Raw genomic sequence first — 14933 nt, 5'->3', positions numbered from 1 at the left:
TAATTATGCACTTTTTCAGATAAGTAGGAATGACATGCGAGTTTTTAGATCGGGCTCGACATTCGAAGAAACATAATTAACATGGACCATAGGGGCTTGCTCCCACTCTTAAACATGCAGCCCGACTATTATGTATACTAGTCGGATAGCACCTTGAATTATTACTTCTTGTATACATGTATCAGAATGGAACCATAAGTTTGGAAAAGGGAGGGGGAGGGGGTATGGGTCGTAATATGACAGGATGCATCGAAGTACTGGTATAAAAGTATGTATTTAGTATTTACAGCAACTGAAATTGCTTACCTAAAGATTGATGCTCTAAACAAATTTTAATATTAATTGCAACTTAAAATTCTTTAATATACATGTATAATGTCATTATTTACTTTACACAATTTTTACATTAATAATTCAAAGCCAAACTCACCTTACAGGCAAATGTATGATATCTCCATTTAAATACAGTTACATATGATAGATCAAAAATCGATATCATTTCTATCTGTAAATCATCCGGTTCTGTTGTAAATTTCCGATCTTGTTAATTAAATGACAAAACGAGCACTAGTCACGCCTAATTTATATTTTAATCAAGGTCATTATTCCTGTTTTCAAACAAACTTTCACATATATTCCATTTGAAAATAGGCTAAATAAAGACTTTTCTAATATCAAAGTTCGGTAAAAGATTTAAATGTCACGGGATGAACGTACATAATATATCATGTTTGTTATGGTATCTGAGAGATCATCCACTGAAAGTATATTGCCTTATAAATAATTGCCCCCTTCGGACTCTTCTTATCTCATCGGATAACGTATATTGTTTTAATGAGACGTCTTTGGATTCTCCATAGTTGTCATGGCAACCACGTCAGTATCTGACGTAGAGTCAGCCTAATTATCAAATGCATTTCTTGACAATGTCCGGAACACACAAGTCATGTGAATCTTTCATTATTATTCGTAGAAACCGTGTGCACTTCGATATATTCAGGGGTAGATCAAAGATTTCAACCTGGTGGGTAAATACGGTTGGGGGATGCGAAATTAATGGCTGAGTAAAGCAAGTCAAGAAAATTTTTCGGGGTAGAATTTGTAATACTAGTTTTTCATTTGTTTAGTGGTGGTCCACGCCTTTCCTTGGACCCGTGCCTTTTATGGTAAAATATTGAAACATGTTCTACAGAATATACAGTGTTATTGTTATACATCCCGATGTACATGTACACGTACTGGGCACGTCTTCCTTACTTTTGTTTGTGTTTTCGGTATTGCTTTCTTGTTTATATGTCTTTGTTTGTTTTCTTTTACACCACGACTTCTGAACAACAATGAGTGTAACATTTCTGTTGCATGAAGAAATATCAGATTTAAAAAAAATAGTTTCTGACATATCAGAAGTATGGTACAAGAGCACCAAGAACGTTTATAGGACTCGTGAGACCACTACACCATACATATGAATAACATCTTGCATCTCCATGGAGTTCGATAAACCCTGAACTAAAATAAGAAAAACAAAACAAAACAACTATTATTGACCAAACTTATATCTGGGAGACATTTTATAATGCTCATCATTATTCAGAATTACATGGAAATCGATTGAAGATTGTATACCTGACCACAGAACAACGACGGAAAGGCTAGAACAATAAATCCGGACAATCTCTGTCAGTTTCCATCCTACTTTATAGGATAAAAATCAATGAAATAGCGTGAACAATGCAGAAGATAAAATGTGTCAAGTATTCAGCTATTGTTATGTCTGGTTTACATTGAATAAGAACGAGACGTTTGTTGACCTTGACTTGAATGTTAACTCTTGGGTGTGATAAGCATCTTTCGGAAAATAATGATTTTCATAAATTTATATATAAATTTTCTTTTCTTTTGGCGCGTATTTTTTGTATTGTGAAGGCAGGAGACATGTATCCCCGAAACCTTTCCCGGAAATAAAAAAAAAATATTCAGTTAATATTAATTCCGAAACTGGTGCATTGACATGGGAACAGTAAGCTAAATGACACAGTGTACATTTCAAAATTCACATCACATTAAACGTCTTTTCTCAGTTTACGAAGCGTTCATGATTTAAAAATGAAAAAAATATCTTTCACACAAACTATCTGTGGGTACATCGACACTTTTTCATACAAAAATTAAGAAGATTATCTGCACATCACACCAATCTATACAAACATGTATTTTTGACATGCTTATCATTAAGCAACAACAAAATCCTTTTCAATAAAATTGCGGAGCATGATACATTTAAAAAATATTTAAAAAGTCAAATTTTCAGCTCTTGCAATCGATTCAGCATTATGACATTGATACAGGTCTCTGCAATAAAATTTATAACCCGGATCCGTTTTCGTGACTTCTTTTTCTTTTGTTTACATACGGATGAGCTTAGATAGTAATGGCTTTTGCTTTTCTGTGTAAACTTTACGTTTGTTTGATGAAAACTCTTCAATCTACTTTACAATAAACATTTAAAGCCGATCCTTTGATTCAAAACAAATAAAACATATAATCACAAGAAAATTAGAAAGTTAATAATCGTTTGTGCGCTTTAAAATTTAGATCGGGGGTTTATTTACATACTACATTACCATAAAATACCCTGTGCGATCAAACACTTTTTTGTACTTTCACAGGTCATTAACACGGCTTTTGAATATTTTATAAAACGGCTATATTGTATGTTACTTGTATAATGGTTCACATTAAATGACTTCAGCCCCTTTTTCTATATGGTATATATGATCTCATTAATGGCATAACACCCCCCCCCCCAAAAAAAAAAAACAAAAACAAAAACAAAAACAAAACAAAACAAAACGCACGCACGCACGCACACACACACACACACACACACACACACACGCGGACACAACTGATGACCATAGACTGAGCACCTTTTTTTTCAATTTTTAAGTGTATTTTATGTTTGACATTTTGCTTGTCTGTTGAAGTAGCGGTCTTTATAAAAATCAGGCAGGCGGTGATTCACGCATGGCACAAAACGTTTTCTTTCTTAATCAGAATTATTTACAGACCACATCACCAGTCTTACTTTTTTCGATTAGGGTATTATGCTTTTGAGATAAAATTTTAATTTAAATAGATTGTATATGAAATTAGCACTTTGTAAGAGTTATCATTCTTCATTTGCTTTGATTTGGTTGATTTTAGTGTGAGATGAATGTTTGATTTTCTCAAAAGTAAAGATCTGACCAGGCTTTCATACCAAAAAAAAAAAAAAAAAAAAAATACAAGTTGAGAATTCCCGCAAGTCCTGTATTTTTCCTAAAATATTCAATTTCAAGTGATCTGATTGGTTGAAATTTGAGTTGAGGAAGTATTTAGGAAAACCTCAATTTTGATGTTTCATTAACCGCGGACCTAGATCCATAGAAGCGACTATTCTTACGTTAAGATAAAACATCTGAAGACCGAAAAAAAAGAATATTCCGTGGGTTTTTCTACACCATGAAGCCCCGTGCAGGTCCGGGTGTCAAAAGAATAGGCCTGCAGCAGCGCTAAGCTTGTCATAAAAGGCGACTAAATAGTGCCCAGAAACCTAGCCGGAGGCTAGGCACTCTGCCCTCAGAGCAACTTGGATGTGTGCCCCTGGTGGTGGAATGGGGTACCCCTGGCGTGTTACATGCTGGGGTTGTCAGGCAATAATACAAAAAACCTGACCGCAAACTATAATGGTGCACCGTGTTGGGAAAGATGCCACGTTCCTCGCACGTTGAACAACCCTGCTATGGTATTCGATAGGAGTAGGAACATTTGCGCTCCATCATAGGAGGCTAAATTGCCCGACCCTACCCACCCCTCCGTTTTTCTAGTGGTAATCAAAATTTTTGACCCTATTATCTTTGTATCCCATCCCATTTTTTTTTTCATTTCATCATCATTTCATGTTCATTTTATCATCCACTTCATGTTCATCGTCTGAATATAGCTGGAATATTCCTGCTCGGACGTTAAACCCCAACAATCATTCAATCAATCTACACCATTAATCACCTGTGCCATAGCTTAAGGCAATGTCTGAATTTTATATGGAATGTACATGAATGATCCGTGTTTTGTTTCATCGGTTATCAGTTCGATAAACTTTGTTATGACCATATATGTACCATTTAAGATAGCATTAGCACACTAACTTCAAAGCACTAGATTTTTAAACCATTATTTTTTTTCTATACTAGCATACCACATGTACTTGCAGCTGGAACTTTATACTATGCTATATGTATAAAATTGAAATTGTGAAAATATGAATTATTATATTAATATTAATGGCATCTTGAAAACAAAGCATCGATTGTTAAAATATTTCAATAACAATGATATACAAGTTTTATGCAAGATGTCTTTAGTCATACATGTACATGTAACAGATCAAAGAAATTGTGTACTACAAATTTAGAGCAAAAAATAAAAAAGAGAGAAAAATTTAGAACAAAATCAAAAATAAGAATATCTTACCTCGCAACTGAACTTTTTTTTATTAATCCATCCTATTTCGTTTTAATCCACTCCGTTTTAGTAGTAAACTCCCTGAATAAAACATGACGCTGTAGAAATTTCTTCCATCGGTGACCTTTCACGCTACGGTTCTAATTAACTGCATCAAAGGCACAAATTAATTATTGAAATACAAGGAATACGTCAAGTTTGTTTATAACAATACAAGAAGTTTTTCACACGTAGAAACTGACACGATTATCGGAGAATTATCGATCGGATGATCACAGGTTGATTGAAGTCTCATAGACTACTAATGATTCAAAACTATGCAATTAGATTAGAATAAATACACTTGTGAATTGGATAGTTAAATTTGTAATTGAGGTTTATTTGAAAATAGCGTATACGAAAGCAGTTTTCTATTATTTTTTCTGTAGAATTCATTTCAATATTTTTGCTTTCCATACTTTTTGTATCCATGCACATTATTTTCGGATTTAATTAAGATTATCGTAATCATTTGGTTTCCATGCTTCTGATGAGAGATACTCGTACAGTATGATATCAGAACTTGAAATTTTAATATAAGCCATTTTCCTAAAGCTCATAGACTATATAGATATTTACCAAATATTCAACCGTACAGTGAGAGAAAAATTCTTGACTTTGGGAAAGTATAATAAATGCTAAAAGATAAACAAGTTTGGTGCAGCGCGGAAAGCAGTATCACGCTCCAAACCCTATAATATATTATACCGGGTGCTACTTGTATGAAAACACCGAAAGCATTTGTGACGTAAATAATATTTGACTGATTATACAGCGAAAAAGTGCGGGAAATTTTCCCGCCATTTTATCTTGATAGTGCATTTTACCTTAATCTGTGCATTGCGGTCAACAAGGACGACTTACTTGGGCATAAGGAATAAACTTTTTCAAATATCGGGAAAAAAACATCCGTCTTTGGTTTGTTGATTACGTTATCCGTCAAATCTTTGTATTTTTAAATGTCAGTCTCTCTAAAAATCAGACAGTGAGTGAAACATGGTAAGATTTTTCATATCATTTGAAAATTCAGTTATGATTTCATTGGAATGCACTGAAAAAACAACGGGCTGAAGACTCTCATTTTTCTAAAATTCTGAACAAATCCAGTGATGCAGAGATCAAATAGTGGTATTTTCAAACAGATGTCATCCTTTGGTGATATAGTATTTTCAGATCGGTAGGTTTTTGACATGCATGTTTCTGATTTTTTCAAATTTGCCTTATTTTTACAGACTCACACTAAACATGTAAAGGCTTTTCACGGAAATGATAGCATAGTCAAACATAGAAATTCAGCTTAGGCTTCGTTCCATCAAACTATACCTAACCGTTTTCTGTCTCGAATATTTTAACCCTGTGCGGGATCAATATAGCATGGGTTCTACAACATTGGCTCATTCTAATTGCTATGGATATAATCGTTCGGTTTTGATTCCAAACTTCATACACAGTCAGTAATAGATGTATATCGGCAAGGGTTGGCAATGTTCGGCATTTCGAAACCAGGCAACATATTGTTTTACGAGAACGGAGTGTACAATTGGGTTTAAGATTTGAAGCATCATTACATATCAAATAGCAATTGTGTGACAATCAATTTTTTATATTCGTTAATTACATAGATATACATGTTTATACTAATGACATATCAGGTAAAAGAGCCGGCTCTAGAACAGATCTAAAAGAGAACAGTTCTACAGCTACATCTAGTCATTCCAACAGTTCTAACAGAGACGACCCTAAAACTGTTCACTAACGCCGGCTCTGTTAGAACTGTCAGAAAAACCGGCTCTGATTGAACTGTCGGGAGAGCCAGCGCTACGAGAACAGTTCTACGAGAGCCAGCTTCTCTACAGTGTTAGAAGAACCGACTCTGCTAGAACTGTTAGACGCTCGTGATGCAGTTCTCGTAAATGTGGAAGTAATACCCACTTTAATTTATCTATTAATTAATGATTTATTATATTACAAAAGCCTCGATTTTGTGGGAAGCTACTAGACTTGTAAAGTTTTCATCTTTACATTTACACGGATATTGTGGAACACATCATACGGTTCATTATTTTTGATGGGCATATTACAATGATAATTATTTTTATTTTATATCGCTTAAACGGTTGGCAATGGAATGCTCCATTTTTAACTGCTCATACCCAAGTATTTAAGAATCAGGCAAAATGTGTATAAGGTGTGACACATGAAAAACCAAACAAAGAAACCGAAAAAAAACCAAAAAACAAAAACAAAAAAACAAAACAAAAAAAAAACAAAAACAAAAAACAAAAAAAAAACTAAAAAAAAACAAAAAAAAAAACAAAAAAAAAACGCAGTAATTTTATCTTATTATCCAAGTATTTATTCCTCTAAACCTCCAGAAATATCCATCAAAGTGTTTGTAAAATTTGACTTTTTAAGACAGTAATAGGTCTATTGTAGTTAAAATGCACTACGGAAAATTGGCGGGAAAATATTCCCGCACTTTTTCCTTATGTAAAAAGTCAAATATATCTACGTCATATATGCTTCAAGATAAATTTAAATAGTTTTCCAGTTGTTTTCTAGATGCATTTAATATATTTGAGGCAAAAAAGACCACATTGAAAAAAAATATGTTGAGCAACCCATCGCCTGATTCTTACATAGAATGGTATTAAAAAATTTAAATATGAAATATGAACAAGTATTACAAACTTAGCCATACAGGTGCAGTATCTTAAATATTTCATTCAAGAATGAGGCAAGGATGTAGAATTAGCCTAAAAATATTTAAAATATGAATTAACAAAGACAAATAGCTTTTCTCGTGAGACTGCCAATACCTATTTTTCTTCCAAAACCTCAAAATAGATAAAAATCAGTAAGAAGGAACTTATACTCATTTCGTTACTTTTTGCTATCATAACTCTAAAATTTTTCGAAAACAATAATTATGGGAATAAAAAGTAAATAGACACTGTTGTTTTGTTAATGTATCAGTTTGCTTCCATTCATTTGTCATAGAAACAATTATAATAAGTGCTTAAATCTGTAAAACATGGCTGTTTTAAAATTTGAAAAGGAAACGGTGTTTGCTGGCTAGAAAAGGCTAGAGATTTTTTATGGTATTCTTTGGACGAAAATTAGTGTCAAATTGACTCCATATGTATTGTCGTAAAACCCTAAACAATAATGATTGATTGATTTATTGTTGTTGTTTAACGCCGGAGCAGCAGAAAATATAATTTAACATTATTATTATTTCTCTAACCCTATTGCAAATGTTGTACATGACAGTGTATATGTAGCCCTACGAGAACAGTTCTACTAGAGCCAGCTCTCCAAAAACTGTTAGAAGAGTCAGCCCTATGAGAACTGTTTTACTAGAGCCAGCTCTCCAAGAAATGTTGGAAGAGCCAGCCCTATGAGAACTGTTTTACTAGAGCCAGCTCTCCAAGAAATGTTGGAAGAGCCAGCCCTATGAGAACTGTTTTACTAGAGTCAGCTCTCCAAGAACTGTTAGAAGAGCCAGCCCTATGAGAACTGTTTTACGAGAGTCAGCTCTCCAAGAACTGTTAGAAGAGCCAGCCCTATGAGAACTATTTTACGAGAGTCAGCCCGATCTATTATAGAACAGCTTAAGAACCAGTTGTCCTTTTCACCAAAAAATCGTAAGTGTAAAATTAGTCGTAAGTTATGACGTCATAGTAAATCAAAGTATCCTGACGTCATAACTTACGACTAATTTTACACTTACGATTTCTTGTGAAAATTACCACGGCTACGTATCTGGTCAAGTACCAAACCACCTCGTACTAGACTCATTTGTATTCCTTGAAAAAACGATTTCAATTATCTCTGAGTGAGTAAGGGTGTATCTTAGAAGAACAATCGTTTCAAGGCAGGCTAAGGCTGTAAAGTCATTTTTTTATTGTGATCCTTTATAATTTTTTCGTTTTTAGAAGATTGCTTAAGTATCGTACAAGATGCTTAGCTGTAATGTATTTTTCTAGATTTTATAGTGTTAAAAAGTTTAAATATAAACAAATTGAAACAAAAACAAAAATAAAAATAAAAACAACTACAAAAACGACAAAAACCTTAGGCTTAGGTATCATATATTTAAAACTTGGTTACTTGATTATTGGTAGCCAATTCTTTCAACACAGTTACTTTCCAAAATTTCAAGAATGCATAGATAAACTTTTATCTTACATCCTATCAAATTTAAAAAAGAATAAAATTTTAGAGCAAACGAAATATTCTAATCATAAAAAGTCTTTGATGCATTTTTTTAAGGATGTTAATTTCCCTTTGAAACATTCTTTTTCGAAAAAAAACTTTGTTATAGTATTGTACTATAAAAGTTTTACAGCAAGTCAATCACTTTCCGTTTGTTGTAAATCCATATTTAAATAAAAATTTGCAAGATGCAAAAAAAAAAAAAAAAAAAAAAAAAAAAAAAAAAAAAAAAAAAAAAAAAAAAAATACTCCGTATACTCGATCTGATTTGCCTTAACGTGTCTTGACTTCATTAACAATCTGTAGAAATACAGTGCAATAGTTTTATTTGAAACAAGATGTATGCCTTCTGCACAATATGCCTTTTTATTGTAGGTGTGAACAAATCGTCAACTGTATGAGGAACAATGAAAGCATTTACATCTGTTTGTTTAAAAAGTGATAAAGTGATGATCATCAAGGTTTGATTTTAAAATGTAACCTTTTAAGAAAAGTTTAAGAAAAGGTAGTGATATCCGAAGGTACAAACACGGCGGAACTAGACGACAATACAAAACGACAAAATTAAAAAAAAAATGCAACACAACACAATCATAATACAAACAGGGGACTACTAATGCGTTATTCACACAAAACCGTCAAAATGTTTTTAACTACTTACAAAGTTATAAAGATTTCTATGAAGGATTTTTTTTTAGAATAATATGTCAATTTTCATATTTAATTTTTTTTTTCATATTTAAGCAACTGAAAGATACAAATGTAAACTAACTTATCTCCCTTTGGCCATTGGGTAAATTTTATAAACTTAATAGTTAGTACAAACGAAGGGTAATAACAAAATTACTGAATAGACAGTAGTCAAAGGAATATTCTTTGAGGAAAGTCCGCAAAACAATGGCAGTAACAGGGTAAAAAACCGTAGCAATCTCTAAGCGATATACGTACATGTATGACCAAGGAATATAATAAAAATATTCAAAACTAGATTCTGCATACAAATCTCTTCAAAACAATTTTACACGTCCATTGAAACATATCAGTGCTAGACTTGTCTTTCTGTATCAATATGTCTATGTTTAACTGTAGCCTGGCAAAACTGTCATCTGACACGGACAACTACACATGCTTGTTGTGTTGGCAGTAAGAATAATCTAGGCAACCAAGATTACAGTGGAAATCAAACCAATGTAATCCAGGCACAATGACCAGACATGGAAAACAGACAAACACAACAAAGAACATAAAATAACCAAACTAATGCATACAAAATTGCAAAAGTAAATGAGCAACTCGGACTCCACTAAAAACTGGAATCATGGACCAGGTGCACCGGTACGGTAAGCGCCATTATTTGTAACTTCATTTGTAATTTGTTCTATGTTGCATTTCATTGATCATGGTTTCATAATTGAAATCATATGACCTTAAGCAGTTTTTGTAAGAATCACGAAAATTCTGTAATATGTGATACACCCCAAAAAAGGCTACACATTTTTATATTTGTTATTAAGTTGCTTTATTAGGTCTTTACGATGAAATGAATAATTAGTCATTCCAATCAGTCTGCTCCTAGGATTTAGTTCACATTGAAAATCCAACAGTTTTCATTGTATTTTACAGTCATTTACAGAGTTAACTCCCCTCAGTTCATTCTAATCAAATGACAACGTAAGAATAGCTATGAGGTCTTTTAATGTTTCTGAATAAGCCATAATAATTCTGGTGGTTTTTGGACATACTTTGTATATTACACCTTGTCTGATTTTCAGAAAGACTGTCACTTTATTGAAAAGGATTAAATATTTACAATTCAAAAATTTCGACTTTGTGATAAAATATGCTACCGCAAGGCGAATCAAAACGAGGCAGTGTTTTGTGACCTATTTAAAAAATGTACGAACAAACCTGAGGTATTCAAATTCACTTACGGCATTATAATTTTTGTGTCGTTTCAATACTAAGACAATCTTTTGAAATTTGTGCATAGACAAATTAAGCCAACATTACGAGGGTACTACATTTATTGATACAGATTAATATTAATAAATATCTACAAAAAATTCGAAAGCACAATAATTCTAGTAGAAAAAATATAGGTAACAACAAACTTACCGAACACTTATCCAATTCATAATCAAGCCAAGTCCTAAATAAATCTGGCAAAATAAAAATTACATCACCGGAGCAGCTGGTACCGCAGTGGTCCTGACTTGGTACAGGCATGTCAAACGAAATGGTGGGTTATATCTAGGTTTTACATCACGATAAACCTCCGTCCTCCATTGCGACGTGAATATACCAGTGATGATTTAAAAGCATTTGCATGCTATTGCGTTAGTAGGAAAGGAAAATTTATTATATTAAAGTTAAAGCCGTCTCTTATCTTAAATTTTAGTGCTGAGATGACCACTGTTGTCGAACTCGAGATGTAGATCCAAAACAAAATGCAGAACAAGCTGTTTCTGTAGTCTCCTTTATCTCGAGCTCTGATGTATATATTGAATGTAAACATTAACCAAAAGAAGGGTTGTTGATGGACAATACACTATCAAAATATCTTTATGTAAAAGTTAAAGGATTTAGCATCTTTTATATTTTATTCCTTACGAGGTTCTGAAAAAAAATCAGTTTTGTATGAATATAAAAAATCAAATCGACAAGAAGAGGAACAAAATTACTGCCCATTGGAATGCCAAGTTGTTGTTGAAAAATAGCTCCTCGAAATGTGACAAACATGTTATTTGTCAATTGAGAGACACCAAAATCAGCAAATGGCAAAACGATGAAAGCAACGAATAGAGAAGAACTACAAACACACAATATAGTGCAGAATGACATACAATAACATGTAAAACTGACGATAAAAACAAAAAAAAATGAATGCACTGGCAACTCACATGGCTTTTTAAAATGGCAGTTGTATATGTTTTCTATATTGACGCATAGATGTATTATATCGTTGTAGATCTTGAATCGACAGTATTTCTCTAAATATAATCTACTCCAACCAAAATCCATATCCAATACTAATGAAATACGTAATCTTAAATTAATTGCCTTTTAGGTACTAGTCACTGTAAGAATTAAGCAAATAAGAAAAATAAAATATCTTAATCGTACATGTACATGACAAAAACCCACTAATCTGACATTATACTTTTACCCAAGAATGATTTCCTTTTTTGAAATAAAAAACATTTTGATCTCTGCTCGGCTGGTTATGTTTGGAAAGTTTTTATTACTGTGTTGGAAAATTAATGTTTTGTATAGAATTTTCAGCCTCTGATTTTTTTTGTTTCATAACTCATTTTACCTTTATTTAGTTTAAACGCTGGCGCATTTGTTGCGTTTCACCACATCCGTGTTTTTCAATTGACTCTGATACTAAAAGTAAATGAATTACAGTGTCAACGTTATTATTATTCCATACCATGTTTCAACCACTGCCCGATTCCTACAGAGGCTGACACTGAAGCATTTTAGACTTTTGTCCTATAAAATAAACCAACAAGCGTTACCTACTAAAAGAAAATCCATATGATATTGTTTTCTTTTACTTTCACCCTAAGTGTGTGCAAAAGATTTTTTCTAATTTCTTTCAAACGGTCTTCACAGCTTAATTTCTATTTTATCTAAATAAAATATTGTAAACTTTCCATGTCCGGGGATCAGCAACCAGAAAATGAGGGAAAGAGAGACAGGTCTTCATATAATGGTACTAATATCAGAGAGATAATCGTCTTTCAATTCAACCGTTTTTCCTTATGCACAAAAATCTGCCTATTCTAGCTGCGTTGTTAAAGATTGTTCTGCCTATATAATTATGAAATCTCTTTCTTGAACATAAAGGAAAAAACGGAATTACCGAACTGATAAAATCTGATAATTAATTATCTGTATCAAACCCCTGCACTGAGTCTGACGAATGTAACTCACTTCAAGCATTAGTCAACCCACTGACAAAATGCAAGTATTATAAAAAATCCGTAAAATAAATTATTTTACGTGATTTTATCCGGATTCAAACTCTGTTTAATTTTGTTTATATTAAAAACTCTCGACAGGCCTGTCTGCAACAGTAAGTATAGAAATAATCGGACGTCTCCTACTGCAATGTCATTTCCCATATGAATTTGTTTTAAAGGCTTAAAGAATAAGTTATTGACTAAGGCATTGCCTTTACGACAGTGCAGTCCGGGTGTCAAAAGAATAGGCCTGCAGCGCTAAGCTTGTCGTAAAAGGCGACTAAATAGTGCTCACAACCCTAGCCTTGGGCTAGGGAGCTCTTCCCACAGAGCAACTACCCACCTCTCCCTTTTTCCAGTGGCAATCAAAATTGCTCGACCCCATTGTCCTTGTGTCCAGTCCCATTTTTTATTTCATCATTTCATGTTCATTTTATCATCCACTTCATGTTCATCGCCTGAATATAGCTGAAATATTGCTGCTCGGGTGTTAAACCCCAACAAACAAACAAACAAACATTGCCTTTACATTTCCATGTACATGTATAAACATGCTTACCCTCCATGGAGTCGCACTCGGTCTTTTGTAGGAGTTAATATTGCTAGCGCTTAAGTTATTGATGTTACGTCAAGCTTTCCTTATATTCAGTTTCATATGCTTTGTATTTTATTCGGTTCGCTACATTTTGTATGCAGATCGTCTTTGTTTCCTGTTTACACTTTCCGGTTATGTATTTGGATTCTGAGGTGCATGAATGTGAACCTTTCAAACCTATTACCATATTAAAGGTATTACTTATGCTAGGTTTTATGCTCGAGTGAGAAGCATGAATGAAAATTGTGTGGTTACATTTCCAGTTTAAAGAGGATACAAATCTCATGGTTTTTATCGATATGAAACAAAAGTTGATATGTCCTGGACATTTTTACAGTACGTAAAACGCAAGTTAAATAATAAGCCATGTAGTTTTCGAAAATTTCGTCTGCATTTGTTCTCCCATTTTGATGTACATTTTGCAGTGTAGTTGTAAAAGGCTTTTCACCAAAAGGGGTCAAATGGGATATTCACAGTTATGATGTTGTAGTTATGAAATATTATTTCCAGAAAGATGTCTAGAATACGAAATGCGGAAGAACCCAAAACTTGATAAATGCCAAAAAAATCTTTCAAGCAAATCGATGTTGTTTTGCTAATCTATATATTCATTAAGAATTGGCAATAATAAAAATTTTGTCTGTTGAAAAAGTGCAATAAACAATATGCACATGGAAAGTTTATGTTATTTTTCAATAGACAAAATTTTTATCATAGCCAATTATTATAAATTAATATTAAAACATATATTTATCTTTAAACATGAGAAAAGTAGCTCTGAATTTTACTGAATAGGGGCGTGTCAATATTTTTGTATCCATTGAGCTATAACAAACTTAATTTAACCAATCAGATTACAGTATTTATCTCAAATTAATTTATTTGAATTTGTATTGAGCTTCTTTTTTTACAATCCGGTGATTATTAAGCTTATTATAAGTTTGTTGGTCGGTATCTTCCTTTTAACTTTATATATACATATACTGTGTATACATATATTTCAATTATGTCTTTTCGTGGCATTTTACGTGGTAGGAAAGACCTGTGTTATTTTCTTGTGGTACTGTTGACCCCTTTTAGGCCAGCCTATTTAAGGAAATTTCTCAGTTATTATGTTTGTACTATGTTTATATTATTGTTTTTATATCATTTAATGCATGTATGTTAGATATGTCTTTTGATGAATATAGGGTATGTAGGTCTAGTTCTAGATTCATTTTCTTTCCCGGAATTTCCGATGTAGGACGTATTGAAAACCGAAGACCGATCTGCATTTTATTGTTTACTTCCGGGTCCTCGAAACCCTGTATAACAATGCAAAATCTTCTATTTTATGTTTTTTTCTTAACACTTTTATCATGTAGACATAGATATTTATCATTTTTATCGGTATTTTTACACAAAAGATGTATTACCTGTAACCCTGAACTCAACGCTCTCTAAATGACAAATCTCCATGGTTTGAATGGTAGACTAGCACCTATTCTCGAGAAATCACGGAGTCACATGACAAGACTTACATACCTTATTTAATCAGGCTATATTATGCTTTCATGATAAAATCTGAGTGAAATTTTCGCAATTATTATGTGCGTCTTTTATTTTGA

At 32.8% G+C, this 14933-nt stretch overlaps 1 protein-coding gene across 2 annotated transcripts in view; it reads right to left on the bottom strand.

Moving 5' to 3' along the window:
• Positions 1-4638, bottom strand: part of LOC148613652 (hormonally up-regulated neu tumor-associated kinase-like) — a 34318-nt gene extending 29680 nt beyond the window's left edge. The window contains exon 1 of one of the 2 annotated variants that reach the window (XM_088587108.1): positions 4516-4638. The gene's annotated coding sequence lies outside the window, so the exon portion shown is untranslated. Of the gene's footprint in view, positions 1-430; positions 643-4515 lie in introns of those variants that run through there. The other variant, XM_088587105.1, reaches the window with a different exon arrangement.
• Positions 4639-14933: the final 10295 nt, after the last annotated feature.

This window comes from Perna viridis, chromosome 6 (assembly GCF_037379345.1).
Source record: "Perna viridis isolate PV_CMFRI_1.1 ecotype Kerala chromosome 6, ASM3737934v1, whole genome shotgun sequence".
NCBI classification, from domain to species: domain Eukaryota; kingdom Metazoa; phylum Mollusca; class Bivalvia; order Mytilida; family Mytilidae; genus Perna; species Perna viridis.
Note: the sequence above shows the minus strand (reverse complement) of the source record. Positions and strands in the feature narration are given on the sequence as shown.